We start from the raw sequence: 24,980 nt of genomic DNA, 5'->3' as shown, positions 1-24,980 counted from the left end.
AATGGACATAAATAATCAATGAGTTGTCATTATTAGCATTAGCTGAAAATCCTCTGGTATGTATTTATCAGAGGCCATAATGACAAAAGTCCAGCAACTGAAGTTTTACTAAGATAACTGTCAACTATTTTCCATCCATAATACTCTGAAAGTCTTTTCCATATTTATTGAGTCTCCTATTTCCAGTATCAAATACCCCGAAGAAAAGTTTTCAATGCTTCAATAGATAAAATAAATTCTTCCTATGCAAGCAGGTGTCCTAGATCAAATCCATAAATTGAAAAAAATATTATAGCAAACATGGGGAACTTTTTATAATGAAATAAATTTGAATTCTGTAAGTTTAATTAGATTGGTAAGGAATGTAGAAAGGGCATTTTTATAGCTATTACTTTAAGAGAATGCAAGTAGTTTTTTTTGGTTAGTGTTGACAAATGGAAATAATTCTGCATGAGATTTTCAATGGCAATGAAAACCACTGTGACATTTATGCTGCTATAAAAAGATCATAAAAATAATTCATGTGATAACAGTATGCTCCTAAAATTTATAATGTCATATGAATGAATAGTAATAATAGTTATTTTAATCATCATAATAATGAACATAATAGCTTCATTCATTAAGAGACAGAAATATTTAAGAAAATTTATTGAGGTAAAGTGGTAGTGATGAAAATTTTGATATAGAGAATCAGAGAAATATAGTTACTTATTACTATGAATAAAAGGAAACAGTGATATCCTATATTCTATTGAACAAATCACACAGACTTTAACATGAAAAATTTCAAGTATGATCAAGGATGTTTGTGTTTCTATTCATGCTGCCTGACTGTATTTTATTTTATTTATTTATTTTTTTTTTAATTTCATTTTATTTTTTAAACTTTACATAATTGTATTAGTTTTGCCAAATATCAAAATGAATCCGCCACAGGTATACATGTGTTCCCCATCCTGAGCCCTCCTCCCTCCTCCCTCCCCATTCCATCCCTCTGGGTCGTCCCAGTGCACCAGCCCCAAGCATCCAGTATCGTGCATCGAACCTGGACTGGCAACTCGTTTCATACATGATGACTGTATTTTAAATCTTAGAACTTTTACAGACAAAAAATACTTCCAGGGTGATTTCAAATAGCTACCAGCACACCATTGCACTCGTGGAGTTGACTGGTGAGATTTTTACCATTTAGGGTATTTGGGAAAAATGAGACTTTTAAAACTTAACCTTCTGGTTATTATGTTTTTTTTTTTTTTTAGTAGTTTCAATTGTTTGACTTTTCTCACCCCCTCCTTTCTTCCTTCAAAATTCATCAAAACAGTAGGCTATTGAGAGACTTAAGAAAATCATTCTTAAGTTTGGAAGTTCTTTTCTAATATCTACTATAGGCAGTCTTTCATTATGTGTTTTATATGCCACATTTTTCATTGTAGCCCAATAACAATGGCAAAATACTCCATGTTGCCTTTCTACTCATTTTTTCATACAATGTAAAAAAAATATATGTTAACCTAGCTAGCCACTAATTCAAATTTATTGCTTTATTTTTATGAAAAATTTATCAAAACAATCTGTGCCTGCGTTTCACTTGAACAATATATACATTGAACAGAAAATGAAAAACTTAGAGATCCTGTGTGACCTTCTGACACAAGTGCATTTGACACCCCTTTGAATTTGTTTTCAACAGTGGAGAGCACTTTATGCTGTGACACTCAAACCACAGTGCCACATTTTCACTTGTATTTTTCCTGGTAGAAACAGAAGTGACCCAAAGTGAGTATGAGCTGGTTGTTGACATTGCTTTTGCCGAAACTGAACCTGATGGGCAAGAATGAAGGTTATATTTATAAGGTGTTGAACTTAATCCTGTAAAAGAAAAGCTACTTAACCTCCAACCAGCGAACCTTTGCTAAATGAAAGTTTCCTAGGTTTCAATTCTTTTTTTGTATGTCTACTTTAACATAATGCAAAGTGTACCATTAGCAAAAGGACTGTGTCAAAGTGATGGTTTTGTAATGATTGTCATCTTGTGACACTATTCTAGGCTTTGGACTCGAGCCTGGGATTGGTTTTGTGCTCCATAAAAAGAATATAATTGATCAGGACATAAAGCATCTCAGTTTCTCATTAAACACTTTTCTAGGGGGTGAATCATAGTATTCTCACCACATATACTGTTGTCTATATCTTTTTTTTTTGATGAACATGTAGCCTATCCAAGTTTTCTTTATTATTTTTTAGTTAGGAAGGGATGCACAACAAGCAACAGGACAGGTGGGAACAGATTATATAAGGAGAAGGTTTTGGTCAAAAATTAGCTTGCTTTCCAAATAGTATTTCTTCTTTTGTCCTGATCTGTGACAACTCTAGTGCCTCTACTTCTGGGCAATCCCTCACCTGCCAGCAATGTCTGCACAGACTAGAAAGAAAGGAAGAAGGAGTTTGAGAAGGTTGCCATTTCAGGGAAAGTAGATATTAATCTTTTCCTAAAGAAGATGCCTTTGTAATTTTAAGAGCGTTTCAGAACTGAGGGGTTTTGCTTGTTTTGCTTTAAACAAGGATTGAATGTATCAAAATAAGTTATGTTTACTATAGATACAGAATCCAATGAGAAGAAAAATGTCAAAGGAAGTTGCAACTGCATTTCTATAACAGTATTTGCTGTAAGCATACTGCAAGCAATTTTTGTTGTTACTCACAAGACTGCTTAAAATTCAAATCATTGGAAATTACCAAAGGCATAAAGTCTATCTGATTAGCAGCTGAAAGCAATTTTAGCCCGATTAACATATATTTGTATAGCAAGATACTTAAATATATATATATATTTTTTTTCTGTAAAGGCAAAAGGTGAATGCCAAACATCATATATCCTGGCATTTATGAGAATGAAACAGTTACCAGTTGTGAAACAGTTACCAATTGTAAAACAGTGACTAATAGAAAGATATGGGAAGTTTTATCTACACTTTCCAGCCTCAGCCATGTGACTCGGATAAGTTCCAGGCGGAAGAGATGAATGAACTACTACCAAGAAGAATAAGGAGCAAATCATAGGTCTTGGTGCAAATGCAGTTGACAATGCAGTAATTACTCTGTTTTGAGAAGGTTAGGAGGAAGGGAGACAAAATTTAGGTGAAAAAAAGTATGTTATCAATACTTATATTTGTTATAAACTATGCCATTTATGGGGCTTCCCAGGTGGCACTAGTGGTAAAGAAACCGGGTGCCAATGCAGGAGACGTAAGAGATGGGGGTTTGATCCTTGGGTCGGGAATAGCCCCTGAAGGAGGGCATGGCAACCCACTCCAGTATTCTTGCCCACAGACAGAGGATCCTGGTAGGCTATAGCCCATGAAGTGACTTAGCATGCACGCATGCCATTTATGATCATGCTGCTTAGTTCAAATCCACCAACTTTCTTATCCTATTTGCCAGATGCTCTGATTGGTTCTGTAGAGGTGCAAATACAAATATGATGCTCATTTTTCGCGAGTCTTGTTTGTGAAAAAGTTTAGAATTCAACAGGCACAAAAGAGTTTATAATGAAAAAGTCTTACCTCCCACCTCTCTCCTTTAGGCAAGCAGTTCTGTTTTGTTTTGGCATCCTTCCAGGTGATCAGAGATTCAAAAGCCTAGCATATTATACGAATCACCTAGGAAGTTTATAAAAGTTCAGATCGCCAGGCCTTACACTCAGAGATTCTGATTTTCTGGTCTGGAGGGTGGCCTGGTACCTACATTTAGAGGAGCATCCCCAGGTGTTCAGATGCAGGTGCCACTGGAATATGATTTGAGGAAAACCAGCCAGACCCATCATTTATTCCCACAGAAAAGATTTTGTTCATTGAAATCATCAGCTTTTCTGTAGTGATTCTTTTTTAATAAGTTTAAAAAACAAACACGATACATTTATGAATATGTTTTGATGTTATAGACTTAAAGCTAACCATGGCACAAAGAACAACTTGGTGAGTGCCCTTGGCCATGCCTTTGAAGGGCTTCTGCATTGCTGACATATGTGTGGAGATCCCCAGAAGACTGATAGAAAGAACTGGTCCACCCAGACACATGCCACTGGTTCCTAAATCTCCTTCCATCCTGTTTTTTGTTTTTAAACCAAAGCAAAATTCTTCTCTGTTTTGTCATGTACCCCTCAGATGCATATTGCCTTATAACGTCTCTATTTAATAGGCTGCTTTTCATATTCATTTTTACTTTATTTCATAGCATTTAAAAGATTTTCTGGAAGAGGACAAGCATAAGGTAATTAACTTCTTTAGGGAAAAAAATAAGGAAAACAGTTCATTTCTAGAGGATAGTAATCAAACTGTAGAAGTCTTATTACCAAGAAAATATGAGTTTCACCACTGTCAAGATGGTACTTCATTCCATGAGGATGTCTGTTTCTGGAAAATAAATTAAAACTTCTGAGGAGAAGGTTCTTCTAATGAGGCCCTGGGCCTAAAGCTCCAATCCGATAGTTTCACAGATCAAACCCTCTAATAGTTTCTCATTGCCTTCTGAATTAAATAAAATTCAGGATGTCGTCCTAAATTACATCATGATCCCAGGTTACTCTTCCAGTCTTATCTGTGTTCAGGGCACCAATCAGCCTGCCTTGCTTATTGCTCCCCAGTGTTCCCCAGACTCACCTACCTCTATGCTTAGTCCATGCAGTTTCTTCTTTAGAAACACTGCCTCACTTTTCCACTTGTCCATCCTGTATATCCAGAGGGTTACAGCTAATTTTCAGATCTCTCCAGGCAAATGCAGTCTTTCAAAAATTTGAGCCTTAGAGTTGATTACAGTTTAGTCTTTCTGACATTTTCTTAACTCTGACTTGTATTATGCTTTTAAAAAATACTTGTTTTATTTGTGTCTAGATTGTCAGTTGCTTGGGGGCTGGCATGAGGTCTCTTCAACTTTATTTTCTGAACTTCCTGGAGTTTACTATGTATAGTATACTCCTTGTGTTGGCACTAATAATCTTACTTAAAAAGCTGGGCAGTCTAGGGTCAGTTATTTTTCTCAGTGCCATTCATTCTGGTAATCCTTTGAAAGTGAAAGTGAAGTCGCTCAGTGGTGTCCGACTCTTTGTGACCCCGTGGACTGTAGCCTACCAGGCTCCTCCGTCCATGGGATTCTCCAGGCAAGAGTACTGGAGTGGGTTGCCATTTCCTTCTCCAGGGGATCTTCCCAACCCAGGGATCGAACCTGGGTCTCCCACATTGCAGGCAGATGCTTTAACTGCTGAGCTACCAGGGAAGAACTGGTAATCCTTTAGCACCATTCAAATTGTGAGCCTCCTCAAAGATTTATTCTTGTCTCTTCCAGCTTTATCCCCGTTTGCTCTGTACTCTTCCCCCGAACTCTGCCCACCCGTTCTTCACTTATCTTTTATGCCCATTCCCTTCTGTTTCCTGTGAAACTTCCTTCCTTTGTAAATTAACGGTATCTTTAGGTCTTTGACTTTAGCCTGCATGGTGGTTAAGAAAGTGGGCTGTACCACATATTGGCTCTTTGATCTTAGCAAGTTATTTAAACTCTCAGTACTTTAATTTACTTATATGAAAGGAAAAAAAGGGATAGAAAAATAGCAACTACCTCACAGGGTTGTTCTGATGATTAAATGTAATAAAACATGTAGGCTACTTACTGTGTGCCTGCATGCTAAGTCGCTTCAGTCGTGTCTGACTCTCTGCAACCTTGTGGACTGTAGCCCATCAGGCTCCTGTGTCCATGGGATTCTTCAGGCAAGAATACTGGAGTGGGTTGCCATGCCCTCCTCCAGGGGATCCTTCCAACCCAGGGATCAAACCTGCATCTCTTATGTCTCCTGCATTGGCAGGTGGGCTCTTTACCAGTAGCACCACCTGGGAAGCCCCAACTGCTTAATATCTGATAGCCATTTGTTATTGTTTTTGTTGTTATATTACTATGGGTTTGGAGGAACATCAATTCTCATTTATAGCTTCCTACCCGCAGCTCATCAATCTTATCTATATCTCTAGTTTTTTAATCCCTTCATTTTTTTATGCATCTGTCTATGTTCATCTGATTACTTCCTTCACAAGGCAAAATTCTATGGTCAGTAATTTGAACTTCTCTCCCACTATCAGCTCAGATTCCCAACCATCTTTTTGCTTTCTATTGTCTGCAGGTCTGAGACTTTCCATCAATTTTCCATTCAGTTTCTCCACTCCCATGTGTGGATGTTCAGCACAGTTAGAGAAAAAGTATACAGTGGGAGCTATCCAGGTCACAGAGGCACAGGGTCCAATTTCTATGGAATCCTCTACTGATGTTCTCTTTATTCTTTCTTTACCTCTTCACTCTTCCGTTACCTTCAGCAGCTATTTCAAACTCTCATTCTTCTCTTAAGGGCTTTTTCTCAGTCTCCACTCTCCCTCATCTACCTAGTTCATCTTGTGATTGACAGAGAAGCAATGGTCATAAGGCAGGAACTCTTTCAATTCCTACCCTCTCTGTAGATACTTGTCTTATAAAATTCCTCCTAACACCTTCAGTGTCAGACAGAAGTGTTCCATTTTGTTTTCAAGACCCAGTATATCTCCAAGTGCCTTTTACCCCCTTTACTTTCAACTCCTAAGATCTCATTCTATCACATATCCCTCTGTTTCCCTCTATTTTTAATCTGCTCTACTGTTCCTTCCCTAATACCTGAAAACATGCTTGAGGCTCTCTCACCTTAGGCTCTCTCTGGAGCTTTTTTATTTTCTAGACCTTATCCTTCCCAGCCAGGGTCTCTAAAGGAGCAGCGTAATAGGTGCTTTCATATCTCATTTTGTTCACTTTTTAGTCTTTTGTAATCTGGAGTTTGTTCCCACCATTCCATTGAAAATGCCTTGTCAAAGGTGAGCAACTGCAAACATAATATCTGCGGTCTTAAAAAATCATTGTGTAACTCACACAGGAAACATTTCAGATTCATGGGATACATTCATTAAAGTAACCTTATCGCTTTTTTGCACTGTCTCTTTAACATTTACTCAGTGTGGGTGGTTTCCCCTTATCTCTGGATGAGGCTGGGGCAGGCAGCATGCCCTCCCTAGTTTCTTTAGTGAATAGATAGCTCTCATGTAGCTTTAAGTTGCTAGCACAGTGTTGATTTACTCATTTAAATCTCCTTATTCAGAGAAAAGAAGCAAAACTCCAAGGTTGATGCAATATTAAATCTCCTTTCTTTCAGCGGCAACCTGGTACAGGAGGAGTGGATCTGCCAGAGAGGCTGGGAAGAGAGCCTGATTGATTCTTCTCCAGTGGGTGATTTTATTCTTCATCTTGCTAGCTGACATTTCTTATCCCTTAGTGTCTGGGACATGGACATGAAGGAGGGAAAGGGAGACAGAGAATTATTCCGTGGTTGACAGTGTCATAAAATGGAATATGCTTAAGTCATTTGAGATCTTTGGTGATACCTCTTCCAGGCCCCACCAATGCAGTTTCCTTTATGAGGCTCAGTCTTTAGTAGAGTCCCTTTAAAAGGATTCCCAGATAACATTCCTACTAAGAATTCCACATCTGGGCCCTGAGAGTTAGAGGCCTTTGATCTGACTTTGGAAAAGAAGGCACATCTTTCTTAGGCGTGTGCTCCTCCTCTTTAAGTCCTCTAAAATAACTTCTTTATATATAAGAATCTATAAGTAATACTGTTATGCAATGAGTTATATTTTCTAAAAGTGAATTATTTGAGGAGTTAGGTAAATCAGCTTAAGAACTGGAGTTTTAAAATGTTACATTTCTGAAACTGTCAACCCTTTCAGACAGTAGCAACAACCCAGAACCACATGTAACAGACCATTGTAGCCAACATCTCTCTCATGGTTTAGTTTTATGAGTCATGAGGCAGACTCTAGCCCCAAATGTCTGTTTTCTGCAGGGAAGTCATAGCAAGCTCTCCTATCGTTTCAGTGGCCCTCACTGCAGAGCTGAGATGAGCAGCAGGTCATTCACCCTCTGCTCTCCCGCAGGCAGAAAGTGGTGGGGCCATGCTCACTGCACAGCACAAGTCTCTCCAGAAATCCTCCTCACAAATTCTCCTTCATTTCCGGAAACTTGATCGTCTTATCATGGTGGTCCCAGGCACAGCTCACTTTGGTGCTAGTATCTTCCATATTTTTGTGCTGTTTTATGCTAAAAATTATTTTCCTTGACCATATCACCCTGTCCAGTGGGAGAAAAAAGATGTCACTCATTTTTGAGGCTTAAATTCATTGAGTATTGTTTTTCTACCTGGCTTGTGCCTTGGTCATCATTTAAGAATCTCAAAGGAAAGCTCAGCTGCAGAATAATTTGGCAAAGGGCCCTTAACATTTTGAATTTGGGATCTGATAGATTTTACAGGAAAGCTGGAATGGTAAATCAATTGCTCTCAATTAGGGACAGGTTTCAAAGGTACAGTGATGAGGTCAATGTAATTTAAGGCAATTTAGCCTGGAACATTTTTCTTTTTTATAACATTAATGTCTCTCACTTAATTTTTCTGGCTATACATTCAGAACTGAAAGTTCAACCCTTTTATTACAAGCTAATGATTGATGATCAATTAACATTTCTGTTAGGTGCCAGAAGTAGTAATTCTATTGGTTTAATGTACTGCCATTACTTCAGCTGCTGGACACACACGAGTGTCTCCAGCTCTCTATCACCAATTTTCAGTGAATTCTGCGTTGTGTACCCTGGGCATGCTGTTCTGATATTGTCTCTGCATCACTCTGAAAGACTCTTACTTATTCAGAAACTAGAAGGACAGCTGTTCTCATTCTATTAGACTTACAAAGTGACAGGATAATGAATAGTTACAGCTTATCATAAATTTAAAAATGATTAATTAAGAGAAATCCTTATTTAAGCAGCAATGTAGTATAAGAGTTATACTCAGTTTTGCAATGAAATTTTCCTCCCCCCCACCCCGGCAGAAAACGTTTTGCTTCTTCGTTTTCTATGGCATAATGAAGACGTAGAGAGGAGATGAAATTAAACATCCCTTAAGGTGTTTCAATGGAAAAAACCTGACAGAATTTTTAAAAAGTTTTCAAAGTAAATGTACCTACATGAAAATTTGATTTTGGCTCATATGTGAATGAATTATTTCTAGGTAATCACAAAGATCAGCTTCATCATCAGGAGATTTCAATTAATTATATTTGTTCATAAAGCTGAATTCACCCTGGGGGCAAAAATATCCATATCAAATAAGTATATTTATTTTGTACAGAAAAGCTAGTTTTTAAAAGCTAGGAACTAATTGCCAAGTTTCTAAATATTCAAAGTCATTAAAAAATTTCTTTTTACTTATTTAAGGCAGTCCCTCTAATAAAGTGATTTGTAAAATGTTGACAGATTTTGGGTCTCCATTTTGCACAGAAATTTAAGTAGAGGGTGAGGACTCAGAGCATAAGAAAGAACAATGCTAAAGAATAAACTGCTGCTGCTGCAGTGCTCAGATGTGTCCAGCTCTTTACGACCCCATGGGCTGTAGCTTGCCAGGCTCCTCTGTCCAGGAGATTTTCCAGGCAAGAATACTGGAGTGGGTTGCCAGTTCCTACTGCAGGGGATCTTCCCAACCCAGGGATTAAACCCAGGTCTCCTGCATTGGCAGGCAGATCCTTTACCACAGAGCTACCTGCGAAGGCTCTCTATACCTTCAACGGGAGGAAAAATGCCAGGGCTGGACTGGGCCTACACAGGCCATAGCTTGGTTCTGACAAAAAGAAAAAGGTATTTTAAGAAAGTTTAGCACAATGTAGCATAAGTGAATTAGTTCTTTTCAGGGCTTTGAGGGAGACCAACCAGATACCAAGAATCAGCTAAGATGCTATATGAAACTTAATTAAAACTAAGCTAACTAGAAGGGCTAACTAAAAGAAATGGGTAAGGAGAAGAAATAGAAAGGAATCCAAACTCTTATGAGTTAGCACAGCTCCTACTGCCAAAGATGTTGGCAGTTCGGAGGGTGTCTTTAAACTGTAGTGTTAATACTATGTTAGAGGTTTCTAAAAGGTGACTAGGGCATAAAAGATTGTAAATAAACCAGGTATCTATTTTAAAAAGTCTGTAGTAGGAACCCCACATTTGATTTATTTCTTATTATTGCTGTAAGTTATAAGTCCTCTAAAATAACTTATTTACAGGTAAAAATCTGTAAGTAATACTGTTATGTAATAAGGAGTTATAGTTTCTAAAAGTGAATTATCTGAAGAATTAGGTAAATAAGTTTAAGAAGAAGTGAAGTTTTAAAATGTTTCTTTTCTGAAACTGTCAACCCTTTCACACAGTAGCAGCTACTCAGAACTACACATAAGAGGTACCAGGAGATTTAATGAGGTTATGAAGTTTGAAATGTAGATTCTAATTTCTACTGAGGTCAACAATGTGATTGGATATCATCATTATCATCAGACAGACCTCATACAGATCAGAATTTTGAAAGAACTTCAAGGGTTTTAATAAACAGTTTCATTAAACACCAATGTCTAGGGAATACTGCATGCTGAATAAGATAATTTACCTTATTTGGTAGATAACTGGGCAGAGGGGAGGAGGGCAGGTTTCCTTTCCAACCATGAAGGGAATTTTCTGTACTTTTATAAATATGGCTCCCATTTAGAGCTTTATTTAGAACTCTACTATGACACTCATTTGTGTTAGTTTGGTTGAAGCAGTAAACCTCCAGGTATTCAGGTGCTTCGTTTGTAAAGATGGGATGGTAATTATATTTCCCAAAGGTTCAGGCTGCGATGCATGATTTCTTCTTTCTTTGCTTAAACACGCAAACTAACACTAGGCATATTTCTGTTCTTGGATGTCTACATTCTTCCTTTATAAAAGTTTATCCATCACTACCAACTTCTGATTATCTCTCTAACCTTATAGCTACCCCTCTGACTTTAGGCCTCACTTCTTTTAAAACTTACTTTGGTTAGGTAATATTGCTTCATGTAAAATTCTAAAGGCATGAGAAGGTATACAGTAAAACTCTTTTTCCTCCTGTCCTTCAGCCACTCAATTTTTATTTATTTATTTTTTTACTTTACAATATTGTATTGGTCTTGCCATACATTGACATGAATCCACCATGGGTGTACATGTGTTCCCCATCCTGAACCCCTCTCCCACCTCCCTCCCGAAAGAAGCCACCAATATCACTGGTTTGTGTGTTCTTCCAGAAATATTATATGTATACAAAACCATGTATGTATATATACTCCTCCTCTTCTTTTTTATTTTTAAAACACAAATGGAAGCAAACTGAACACATGGTTTTATTTTATGTCTTGAGTTTTTTAAGCTTAAATCTTGGAAACTGTTCAGCATGTGTGCACAAAGGGACTTCCTCTTTCTTATTGCCTAGATGTGCTATAATTCTGTTGTACGGATTGCTCCAATTTATCCAGTAAGTCCTTGTGATTTTATGATACTATGAATAATCTTGTGTGTGCATCAGTTCACCTTTTTGCAAGTATATCTAAGCATGAATTCTTGCAAGGGCAATTGCTGAAAATAATATGTGCATTTGTAATACTGATAGATATTGCCAAGTTGCCTTTCATAGAGACTGTACTAATTTACACTCCTGCTAGCAATGTGTAAGAGTGAGGCCTTGCTACTTTTGCCTGAACCACTCTAATATCTTCCTGAATGATCTCCTCCCTTTTATTTCTCCCAGCTCTGTTATATCCCAAATGTGCTGTGCTGTGTTTAGTTGCTCAGTCATGTCCCGCTCTTTGCTACCACATGGGCTGTAGCCTGCCAGGCTCCTCTGTCCATGGAATTCTCCAGGCAAGAATACTGGAGTGGGCTGCCATGCTCTCCTCCAGGGGATCTTCCCGACCCAGGGACAGAACCCAGGTTTCCCGCAATGAAGGCAGATTCTTTACTATCTGAGCCACCAGGGAAGCCCATATCCCATATGCTCACACCAGAAAAATCTTCCTAAAGCAAAACTCTTTTGCTTAGGAAATAATAATAACTCCATATTTTCTACTAAGTTAAACTCCTTTACCTGGCACTCAGAATCCGTGATGAAGCAGGCCCATATTCCTTCTTGAGTTTTATCTTCCCCCACATACACTCTCTAAGGAGAAAATGGAATTACTCCTTATTCTGCAAATGCTTGTGTTCTAGGGCTAATATCCCTGTCCTCTGTAAAGAATGCTTCTCTACCTATGTGTCTTTCAGGCTAAATTCTATCCACCTTTCAAGGACAGTCTCAAATATTACTTACTTAAAGGTCAAAACTGATTGGTTCTTTGACTTACATTCTTTATTCTGCTAATAGTGTACACTTAGAGTAAATAAGGCCTTTCCCGGTGGCCCAATGGGAAAGAATCTGCCCACAATGCAGGAGATGCAGGAGACATGGGTTCAATCCCTAGGTTGGGAAGATCCCCTGGAAGAGGGCATGGCAACCCACTCCAGTACTCTTGCCTGGGGAATCCCATAGACAGAGGAGCTAGGCGGACTATGGTCCATGGAGTTGCAAAGAGTAGGACGTGACAGAAGCTTCTGAGAGGCAGCAGAATATTTCAACTGTTATCATTGACTTTTGGTTCAGACATAATTCAAACCTTTTTGATTGTGTAGATGCTTAGTTCATGGATGACAAAAAGGAAGAGGTCAGAAGCGGAACCTGGTGCAAGGTTTCCAGGGTGAATGTTGTTGAGGGTGGTGGCAGGGAACACATATACACTGAATGCTCAATGTGGCAGCTCTTATATAATTTCATCACTCATAAGGAACTGGATATTATGATCCCCATTTTACAGTCAGACAAACCAGACAGCTAGGAGACAGCTGAGTCAGGATCTAAATTCAGGCCTATCTGGATGCGAAGCCTGGACTCCCTCACACTGCACTACACTGACATATCTGGCAGAGAAGAGCAGCCAGAAATGGCTAATATCTTAAGTTACATTTCTGAAGATGAAGAAAAAAACCCCTACCAAACGCTGATATATGAACATTAGTATAATGACTGGAACCATTCAATGTAAAGCAACCTGCGCTTTGTGGATGTCAGTTTTATTAGAGAACAAGGAGATAAGCAAATCATGTCTAGAGCAGTCTGATTTAGAAGGCAGGGAAAGGTTTACTGTATCTAGCAAGACTTCAATTCTGTTTTTTAAAATGATATGTGAACAAGAACTCTATCTGAAAGATGAACTCACCTCTCTGAATAAGTTAACTCTATCTGAAAACTGAACTCACTTGTCTATCGTTGGTCTATCATTCTGTAAACAGAGGATAAATGGGTAGGGGTGTGTGTGTGTGTGCATGCATGCGCGTGTGTGTACACTCTTGAGATTTTGGCTTTCTCTTTGAGTGTCTGTATGTCTTGAAGCTCATCTGCATCAGTGAAAATCTTCCCTATTTATACACAAACTGGTATCACTATAAACTGGGAGGTAAGGCTGCTCAACTTTAGATAAATGTTGGACACATAAAAAATAGAAGCAAAATAATATTAACATTATTATTATTAAATTAAAAAGAAACTATAAAAAAATAAGTATTTCTAGAATTAACAGCTGTTTTGGAATTCACAGAAAATGAAGTTAAAAGCCACTTTAATATGAGGCCAAGCAATCATACAGGTGTAGAGTGAGTGAATGCTCAAAATTGTTAGGTTTGTTAACTCTAATTTCAGAATAAACTTGCTATAAACAAGTACACTCATGTAAAAATTAGTTCAGCTAGCTTTCCTTGCCTTCCAAACTTATCATATCTGCTGCTTTTAAATTCTAAATGGTATTAAAAAACCAGTTAATAAGAAGCAACAGTATCTTAGAAAGTTTTTGTATCTATAGATCTATATATCTACATACACATATTATATATGGTATAAAAATATATAATTTATAATAAATATAATACAATTATTTATCATTTTGATTTACTCATACTTATTGACTTTAATTGACAGGGATTTATCATTTCAAGTCTTACATATTATGCTAATGTTGGTAGTTGATTTCCTATTAAAGTAAGCTTTTCTTGTTTATAAGTAATAACAATGAATAGAAACTATTACAAATGTTTTAGTCTGCATACATACATGAAGTAAAATAGAATATTCGATAAAAATGATAAAACACCTAAAATATTCCTTGAAATTCAACAGGTATTTACAAATATACTTTAACATATGCATCTATTTCAATTATATTTTAATGTTCTTTAGAAATGTAATTGAATGGCTATTTCACATTATTTGTTTCTTTAGCATTGTTACTTCTTAAGAAACATAAGGAACCAACAGGATATTTTGGACAGAAATTTGGTGATTCACATTTACTGTCCTTGAAGTAAAGTATACAAGTCTGACTTATTTGTGCTTATTTCATTAGCCATTTGAGTAAGAATGAAGAAAAAAGATTGATAGAGAACAAGGTACTTCATGGAAAATGTAAAGGCCTAGGGAGAAGGCAATGGCACCCCACTCCAGTACTCTCGCCTGGAGAATCCCAGGGACGGAGGACCTTGGTAGGCTGCAGTCCATGGGGTCGCTAAGAGTCGGACACAACTGAGCGACTTCACTTTCACTTTTCACTTTCATGCATTGGAGAAGGAAATGGCAACCCACTCCAGTGTTCTTGCCTGGAGAATCCCAGGGACGGGGGAGCCTGGTGGGCTGCCATCTATGGGGTCGCACAGAGTTGGACACGACTGAAGCAACTTAGCAGCAGCAGCAGCAGCAGCAGCAGGGATGGTCTGTAACCATTTAACTTCTATGGTCAGAGGGTACAGGTGAGAATGCAGACCACAGTTTATTTCTTTGGTATACGTAGAATAAAAGCACATTTATACTGATCAGTTATGGACACTTGATATTTTGTATTATTACACAATATTATTAATAAGAGTGTGTTAGTTAGGATTTTCCAGAGAAATATAACCAACAGGATGTATGTATATGTGTATGTTTGTGTATTGTATAAATATGTATGTGTGTGTGTGTGTGTGTGTGTGTATGAGGAGGGCATGGCAACCTAATCCAGTATTCTTGCCTGGAGAATCCCATGGACAGAGAAGCCTGGTGGGCTACAGTCCAATAGGGTTGCACAGAGTCGTACATGACTAAAGAGACCTAACACTCATATATATATATAGTAGTTGGGTATGCCAGAATTTCCTCTTCTTCTGGGGAGGTCAGTCTTTTCTGTTCAGGCCTTTAGTGATCAGATGAGACCAACCCACATTATGAAGGGTAATATGTTTTAGTCAACCTATTAACTTAAATGTTATCCCATCTAAAAAATATCTTCCCAGAAACATCTAGAATAATGTTTTACCAAATATCTGTATGCCTTGGCTTACCATGGAATTTGTAAAATTAGTCATTATAGAGAAGATGAATACTTTTTTTTAAAGGTTTCATTTTCTTTTTCAATAAGCGTAACAAAACAATTCATTAAACTGTTTTGTGTCACATGCATTCTCTTTAGAACTAGTTTTATGAGAGGGCTTCGTTAGGAAAGAAGAGGGAGAGAGAGGTGCAAAACTCTGCAAAACTCTAACCAGGACAGAGGTTCTGTGAGTGAGGAGGTGCCTTAGCCACCCTCTGACTACCTTGGGTAACTGTAGGACCTCCCATTTGCGTGAAAGCCTCTGTAGTCTATCCACGTAGACTGGGGCCAAGGCTTCTGGGTCTCCAAACTCAGCCCAGATTCCTTTATCCCAGCCTGACAAACACAGAAGTCAAGATCTGTTGACTTTTGTATCATCAGGCAGCTTAGCCAATGAACAATTAAGAGGATGTGAAAATGCAGTTATTTTAGTTTCAGTTTCATCTGAGGGCCCAAGATAAAAGCCACTGAAACCTAAATTTCAGGGTGAGGGCCTGGACCACTTGTCTGTATGGGAAGTGGTAACAAATCTTTGACCGTTCACCGTCTTGAGGATTGATTGTTGTTACTAAGGAATTTGATTGGTCTTTGTCCCTGGTTCCTGGGAGGAAAACTCTAAACCCATAAAATTTCCCTAGTGATAGAAGTTCTTTGTTATTCATGGAGAGTCCTAACAGTTTATGCTTTTGAGGTGACTCACAGTGGGCCCTACATAGCTTATGCTAATGCCTCAGAATAGGGATAGGCTACTGCAAGGAGATCCAACCAGTCCATCCTAAAGGAGACCAGTCCTGGGTGTTTATTGGAAGGACTGATGCTGAGGCTGAAACTCCAATACTTTGGCCACCTCATGCGAAGAGTTGACTCATTGGAAAAGACCCTGATGCTGGGAGGGATTGAGGGTAGGAGGAGCAGGGGATGACAGAGGATGCGATGGCTGGATGGCATCACCGACTCGATGCACATGAGTTTGGGTAAACTCCAGGAGTTAGTGATGGACAGGAAGGCCTGGTGTGCTGCGATTCATGGGGTCGCAAAGAGTTGGACACGACTGAGCAACTGAACTGAACTGAACTGAGGCCAGAAAGAGCAATCATGTAATTAGAGGGTTGGAGCTTTAACCTACATGATATCAAACTGAGCTTCTCTGAAGGAAAGGAGGAAAGAGAGGGCTGGAAATTAAGTTTGCATGTGGCCAGTGATTTAATCAAACATGTCAATGTAATGGAATCCCAATGAAAACCCTGGACGCTGAAGGCCAGTGGTGCCTCTCGGCTGGTGAACACACTGACGTGGCCTGGCCTCACCATGAGTGGCAGAGAAGCGCTGTGTTCTTCCCCAGGCCCTGTGCTCTGTGTATCCTGTATAATAAGACTGGAATCATAATGGCAGTGCTTTCCTGAGGTCTGTGGGCCATTCTAGCAACTTGTGCAACCTGAGGGGATGGGGGAAAGCCTGAATTTGTAACCAGGAGACCTGGCGGATCCCTCAGCCACTTGGGGCTGGCATCTGAGGTAAAGGCAGTTTTCTTGGGAACCAGGCCCTTAAACCTGTGGAGTCTGATGCTAATACAAGCAGTTAACATCAGAATTGAATTGAATTACAGTACATTCTTTTCAGGTGGACATAGAATAGGATATGAAAGAGACAAATAGTGAAATGGTTGGGGGAGTTAGAAAATTAGAAATTTTCTTTAATAAAAATTATTGATGTACCATGAGTGCCCTCCTTCTGACTCTTGTGGAGGAAGTGGTGCTATTTTTTCATCTTCAGACTAGAGCATCAGGACTACACTGAGAGATTAATATATTTTTTCAGTATTATTTAGGGCAGGGGCCCTAACCATCGGGCCATGGACCAGCACTGGTCTGTGGACAGTTAGGAACTGGGCTGCATAGCAAAAGGTGAGCGAAACCAAAACCAAACACCGCCCGCCCCCCATCATGGTCTGTGGAAAAACTGTCTGCCACAAAAATGGCCCCTGATGCCAAAAAGGCTGGGGACTGCTGATTTATGGAACTGCAAGTGAAAGCTTAGCAGAAGAGACAGCAACTTATAAACAAGAGAAAGTAGTAAAAGTGGGCAAAACTTGGTGATGGATGAGTAATAATTAACAACAAATGATATTGGAAAAAAGAAGGGAAATAAATGGTACCTAGAGCAAGAGGAGCCTTAAGTTAGTAAAAGAATGAACAATGAGTCAAAAGAGGCAAGATAAAGATAGGGAAAAAAATGGAAGAAAATGTTTATGGTTTCATGGTTAAATAGAGTTTAGCTGGTAAAACTGACATGGATAGGCTTTTAGATTAAAAAAGAGGCAGGAAGGCACCAATATTTTGGTGGACGTCTTTGAATACTTTCTGTGAGGCAAGAAAACAATCTGAAATCAAGCCTAAATGTTGGAGACTGAATTGATGAAGTGAGTCAGTGGGTGTAGAGCCATATATACCCAGAAAGGACTGCTGGTAAGATATGGAGTATTATAAGGGCAATGTGAAGTTCTCTGTAGAATGGCCAGGGTTCTAGTTACAGGTTTCAGCTGTCAGTCTTATGAGGGAATGGTGGGTCAGAGCATAAGAAATGACGAAACCAGAGGTGACAATGTGGAGGCAAGTGGAGAGGAAGTCACAGAAAGGGATTTCTCAAGAAGGTTACTGAAGATGAACTCAAGGATATCTGCAACTGGTTGGGTGACTATGAAGAGAATTCTTTCAAGGCTCAGAGAGTCAAGGAGAAGTAAAAAATTAGAACAAAAATTGTGCCAAACATTTTGTGAATGCTCTTCCTGAATTGGGAAGAGTGGTGGGAGCATTTAAACAAAAATGACATCTGATAGAAATGTTTAAGTTAGTAGCACACTATCAAAATATTCCATCTCCTTTCACTTGGAAACATAAATGCTTAAGAGCATGCTGGGCAGTGCTGCTGAGAGCTCTGTTCGATGCTGGTTAGTTCACAGTCCAGCCAGCCATTCCGAGTTATGAATATATATTTAAAAATTCTGAACAAAATGGTGCGTTACTTCCTATATGCTTCATCAGATCTGATTTCTCTTGTAAATATAAGTAGGGATCATTTGCAAAATAACAGAGTAGAATTTCCTGTGCAGACAGATGCTTTTTATATTTATAAAGCTTGAGCTCTTTTTTTTACCTCTTTAATGCTCTGGGAAACTAGAAACTGATATGATTTTTCATATCGAGTTTAGTTTAACATATGGCAGAGAACTCTCGGAGACGATCTCCAAACGTCGCAGTTAACAGTTTCCAGCCTACACAGGAAGCGGAGCTGTGCTGCTGACGCATTCCTGTTCTATGGGAAAACCACAGAGAACAGCCTAAAGTTAAACCACAGAAACTGTGTGGATACAAAGTGCGGTGTTCAACTGAAACCACAGTAACACACAAAGCTTTGGTTGATGTTTCAATTCTACTTCTACATTGTTCTAGCAGAATATTTCAAGGCATATCAATAACTAAGTAGCTGTTAAGTCTATTCTTGGCTTTTACTTAGACAAAAAACAAGCTCTGAATTTGGATATTGCATATTCTGAGGGGCCTCAGTTTAGTAATCACCTCATGTTTGTAAGTCTTCTACTAGATTCTTAAGTATAACAAAAACAAAACAAACACCTCATCCATTCAGAGCCCTTGGGGAGGAGTTAGGATGATCTTTGTGCAGAATAGCTTTCAGGTACTACGTTCCTCCTGTATTACAGAATATATGAAAAATAAAATATTAAATATACCAATTATCTCAGCTTTGCATAGACTCGTATGTTTTGTCAGAAAACCGTTCTATTCTACTGCATAGCTATGCTTTTTGAGTTCTTGGGTGCTTTTTATTAGGTGTTTTTGTTTTTGTTTGCGTGGGGGGGCTGTGAGTTCCTACTTTCCTTCTCAGCTTTTATTTCCCACTCCCATTGCTCTATCACTGTTTCTCTCATGTTTGTGCATAATATGTCCCTTAGGATGAGAAACCAGATTAAGCAGTGTGGCTTCAGATCAGATCAGTCGCTCAGTCATGTCTGACTCTTTGCGACCCCATGAATCGCAGCACGCCAGGCCTCCCTGTCCATCACCAACTCCCGGAGTTCACTCAGACTCATGTCCATCAAGTCAGTGATGCCATCCAGCCATCTTATCCTCTGTCGTCCCCTTCTCCTCTTGCCCCCAATCCCTCCCAGCATCCGAGTCTTTTCCAATGAGTCAACTCTTCGCATGAGGTGGCCAAAGTACTGGAGTTTCAGCTTTAGCATCATTCCTTCCAACCACAGCCTTGTCTAACTCAATGAAATTGAGCCATGCCCGTGGGGCAACCCAAGATGGGCGGGTCATGGAGGACAGATCTGACAGAATGTGGTCCACTGGAGAAGGGAATGGCAAACCACTTCAGTATGCTTGCCTTGAGAACCCCATGAATAGTATGAAAAGCAGTGTGGCTTAATTCTGTTTAAAAATGAGGCTCTTCAAGGTTCTGAATGTGGGCCAGGTATAGTCTATCAAGAAAGCACAATGACAGAGAAAGAATGAAAACTTTTCTCTTACTGTTTCTCTTTGGTCAAATTAGGGAATTTCTTTGAGCCCCAGTTTCCTCATCTATGATGTGCCTCATAGAATTGCTGTTGAGAACTGAATAAGTTAATATACACAAAGCCTCATGGAATTGCTGCTAGAATGAAATAGAGTCCCTTATGACAAGTGTGGACTTCCCTGGTGGTTCAGATGGTAAAGAATCCATCTACGAGGCAGGAGACACAGGTCTGATTCCTAGGTCAGGAAGATCCCCTCCAGAAGAGCCTGGCAATCCACTCTGGTATTCTTGCCTGGACAATTCCATGGACAGCGACACCTGGCAGGCTACAGTCCATGAGCTCGCAAAGAGTCGGACAGGACTGAGTGACTAACACTTTCACTTTCACAACAAGCATGGTGCCCATGGCCTGGCACAAGGTATCAACAGGTTCCCTTTGTCTCTTTCTCTCCTGTTCAGGGGCCCTTCTGGCTTATCACCTTGTTCTTGTTGCAGTCCATACAGTTGTGTCAGGGAAAAAGCAGAATTACAGAAATATTAGTGTTTCACCACTTATCCTATGGAATTTTACAAGGTGTTAATATTTTAAAATTTGAAGAAAAAGAGACTTTAGATGCTCAAAAAGTATTGTTGAACCAAATCCCCTAATATAATACCGTGACTTAAATAATTTCTATAAATGGTAATTCATAGTTGAACTGACTTGATCATTTTTTGTTAATAGAAACTCCTGTGTTAGTACTTTAAAAGTCAGTGCTTTATCTGTTAAAAAAAGATAATGGAAACTCATTAAAAGAAAAATTATAAAATACAGAAAAGCAGAAAGAAAAAAGTCCCCAATTTCAACATCCAAATATCCATTTCTTTTCAGTACTTTTATCTGTAGTTTTTTTTAAGCAAGATTCTGATACCTTATATATAATTTTGAATCCTAGTTATACATAATATAGGGTTTCCCTGGTGGCTCAGGAGGTAAAGAATCTGCCTGCAATGCAGGTTCGATCCCTGGGTTGGGAAGATACCCTGGAAAAGGGAATGGCAATCCACTCCAGTATTCTTGCCTGGAGAATTCCATGGACAGAGGAGGCTGACGTGTGCATGGGTTGCAGAATCTGACATGACTGAGCAACTAACATAAATATACATATCTTAACTTCTCATATTATTGCCAAATTATTTGTACACACAAATGTTTAAACCTGCATAATAGCCTAAGTGGACACTATGTAAGCATTTCCTTTCAGTCGGACATCATTTATTTCCATTGTCTTTTCTTATTACAATTAGCACTTTAAAAAAAATCTAGAATAGATTCCTAGGAATGGAATTAGTGTGTTAAAGGATAGGAAGATTTCTTTTAAAGGCTTTTGCCAAACTGGAAAATGGCAATTTCAGAATTATAATTTTAGTACGGAGGACACCTAGCCAAGCCTCCCTGGCATTTCCCTGTCTTGTTTTCTCTAGATGAGTCTTAGCATTTTTCACCCAGGATAGCAATCTCACCTGGGTTTGCTCACTTTACTGATGCCAATGCAGTGAGCGCTCAGATGGCCTGGTAACACTTTTGAACCCTGACTTCTAATATCTATTAAATATCTAACTTCTAATAAGAGAGACCTGTGTTGTTGTTATTACCTTGCTGAGTTCCTGACACACTGAGTTTATCCACAAGCCGTACTGATCACAGGGTTCACTGGTTTGGAAGGAAAGATGTGGCCAACCTCCTCATCTTGGAAATCAAAAGGCCCAATTATCTGTGGGACTGATACCTGCCCTGAAGACAGTATCATATGACCTTCAGAAAGAACCACAATTCTGCTGAGACCCAAGACCAAAACCTCAGGAGCAAATATATGCAATGACAATGTGGCTTCCATGGGGGCCTCCATCCAAGACAGGACATCACTGAGGCCTGTAGCAGGCAGCACAACTATCTGGGCCCTCAGGCAAGCGAGGTCCAATAGAACACTGAGCGTTAGTGGAAGGCAGCCGCGGAGAAAGGCCGTGCATTAAACCCCGCAAAGTGAAACCTTATTAAGATCCTACTGGTTACTACAGGGAACGCTGAGACACCCTGAACCTCAGTTATAATACAATACAATATGTCTTGGAGGTCAGATTGAAACAGAACCGAGCATCCTGCAGGGAATATCAAATAGGTGAAATTCTAATTTGAACAGAACTTTCTTACATTATCTTGGCTAGCTCTGATTTTCCTTTCCTAAACAGAATTCTCAGGCATTTTGGGGTACAGTGAGAATTGATCTGGCTTTGACTGAGTTCTTCTAGAGCAGAAGTTCCTACAACCAAGAAAAGAGTGAGTAGGCAGGGAACCGAGGCTTTACATCACACTAAATGTCCTTGCCTGGAGAATCCCAGGGATGGGAGAGCCTGGTGGGCTGCCATCTATGGGGTCGCACAGAGTCGGACATGACTGAAGCGACTTAGCAGCAGCAGCAGCAGAAGCTCTCTGAGATGTGGTACATAGGGGTTTATGGAGAAGATGCTTGAGAGGCAGCAATTAAAATAGAATATTGTAAACTACCCGCTGTTCCTAAAACACACAAAGCACACTTATGGGGTTTTTGTACTTGCTGCTCCCTCTGCCTGGAGATAATATCAGGGAGGTAAGGGTTCAGTTCCCACGGGGTCCTGTAGGTCACGGTAAGGAGTCAAGCTTCTACACTGAAGAAGGAGGTCTGGAAGACGTGAGCAGAGACATAATATGACCTGACTTACATTATTCCCCACTCGGAGGACCATGTTATAAACCTATAGAAAAGCAAAAAATTAGGACAACGAACATCTGTATATTCTTTACCTATTCTCCAGCTGCTTACATTTCACTCCATTTGCTTGGTATTTTCTTTGTTTCTCCCTTAAATGTACCTGTTATTTTGCTAAATCACTTGAAAATAAGTTGCAGATAGTAAAACACTGCCACTAAATCCTTAGCATGCATCATCTAAGAACACTATAAAATCAAATATAATCATGTCTGCTGCTGCTGCTAAGTCGCTTCAGTCGTGTCTGACTCTGTGCGATCCCATAGACGGCAGCCCACCAGGCTCCCCCCATCCCTGGAATTCTCCAGGCAAGAACACTGGAGTGGGTTGCCATTTCCTTCTCCAATGCATGAAAGTGAAAAGTGAAAGTGAAGTCGCTCAGTCGTGTCCGACTCTTCGCAACCCCATGGACTGCAGCCTACTAGGCTCCTCTGCCCATGGGATTTTCCAGGCAAGAGTACTGGAGTGGGGTGCCATTGCCTTCTTCAATGTCTAAGAAGACATAATTAATTCAATATCATCTATTGTCCAGTTCCTATTTAAATTGCTCTATTTGTTCCATAGTTGTCTGTGATAAATCATATTTTCCAAAGATGTGCCCCACCCCACCAGTTTCTCTCTCTTCTAAAATTCTGTCACTCCCTCGTGGAGAGGTGGAATCAAATTCTCCTCCATCTGAATGCAGGCAAGCAGCGTGTGAGCAGACATGCTGCTGTGACTTCTGAACCCCAGGCAGTTCTGCTTCTGCCTTGGTCATCCTGACACGTGATGAGCTCTGTGTGAGTGCCTGAGGGCTTTTTGCTGTGAGGAAGCCCCTAGAAGCCTGAGGGAGATGTCACAAAGGAGAGGGTGGGATGATTGGAGAGAATAGCATCAAACATACACATTATCATACGTGAAACAGGTAACCAGCATGAGTTCAAGCTTGATGCATGAAAGAGGGCACCCAAAGCCGGTGCTCTGGGACAGCCTAGAGGGGAGTGGGGAGAGAGAGGTGGGAGGCTGGGTTCAGGACGGGGGGCACATGTATACCTATGGCCAGTTCATGGTGATGTATGGCAGAAGCCATCATGATACTGTAAAATAATTATCGTCCAATTAAAATAAAGAAATTAATTAAAAACAAACAAACAATAAGAAAAGAGCCTCCAGTGAGGAGATGCCCTGCCAGCTAGCAGCTGTTCCAGCCGCAAAGTTTTCAGCTCTAGTCACCATCTGACTGCAGCCTCAAGAAACACTGGAGACCAGAATCTTCACCATGTGCAGCCCTCCCTGAATTCTGACCGTTAGAAACCATGAGTCATGACATAATAATTACTGTTTTCTTTTTAAGCCATTGTGTTTTGGGGACACTTTGTTACCCAGAAGTATTAACTAGAAAAATGACTTTTACAGATATATATTTTTTAAAAATTCAGGATTGAATGAAGGCTTAAGATTTAGAAATTGTATAAGGTTCTTATGTCTTTTGGGCTTCCTCAGATGGTAAAGAATCCGCCTGCAATGCAGGAGACCTGGGTTTGATCCCTGGGTTGGGAAGATCCCCTGGAGAAGGGCATGGCAACCCACTCCAGTATTCTTGCCTAGAAAATCCCCATGGACAGAGGAGCCTGGCAGGCTATAGTCCATGGGGTTGCAAAGAGTCAGACATGACTGAGAGACTAAGCACAGCACAGATTTTATCTTTTAGTTTCTTTTAAACTAGAATGATCCCTCTTCTTTAATTTTTTTCAAACATATTTTTTTGAAAACTCCAGGACATTTGTTTTATAGAATATACCAGATTTTGGACTTGTGAGATTGTTTTTACATGATTAAATTCATGGTTAAAATGTACTGTCAAGGGATTTCTCTGGTGGTCCAGTGGCTGGGACTCCATGCTTCCCATTCAGGGGGTGTGAGTTCAGTCCCTCACTGGGGATCAGGATCCTACAGGCTGCAACTAAGAGTCTGCATGCTCAAACTAGATATGCCACATGCCACCATGAAGATGTGTCACAGCCAAATAAATACATAAAAATAAATACTAAAAAAAATCACAGCTGGGACAAATTCTGGGAGGTACAAAGAGACTAAAAAATCCAACTGCCCCTTAAAAAAATGTACTGTCAGAAAGATAAAAAGGTATCTTTTAAAGTTCTTTCACTTTTAGAAAAATTGTGGTAAAAACACATGAAATCTACCCTTTTAGCAAATTATTTAATGTACAGTATAGTATGTACACAGGGTTGTACAGCAGATGTCTAGAACTTCTCATCTTGCATAGCTAGAACTCTATACCCAC

At 39.5% G+C, this 24,980-nt stretch overlaps 1 protein-coding gene across 1 annotated transcript in view; it reads right to left on the bottom strand.

Annotated features, from left to right (window-relative positions):
- The window catches only part of LOC129657658 (bifunctional heparan sulfate N-deacetylase/N-sulfotransferase 3), a 189,921-nt gene that overhangs the window by 38,980 nt on the left and 125,961 nt on the right, over positions 1 to 24,980 (bottom strand). The gene's annotated exons all lie outside the window — the stretch shown is intronic.

This window comes from Bubalus kerabau, chromosome 7 (genome assembly GCF_029407905.1).
Source record: "Bubalus kerabau isolate K-KA32 ecotype Philippines breed swamp buffalo chromosome 7, PCC_UOA_SB_1v2, whole genome shotgun sequence".
Lineage (NCBI taxonomy): Eukaryota > Metazoa > Chordata > Mammalia > Artiodactyla > Bovidae > Bubalus > Bubalus kerabau.
The sequence above is the reverse complement of the archived record's forward strand: the minus strand, read 5'-3'. Positions and strand labels throughout refer to the sequence as shown.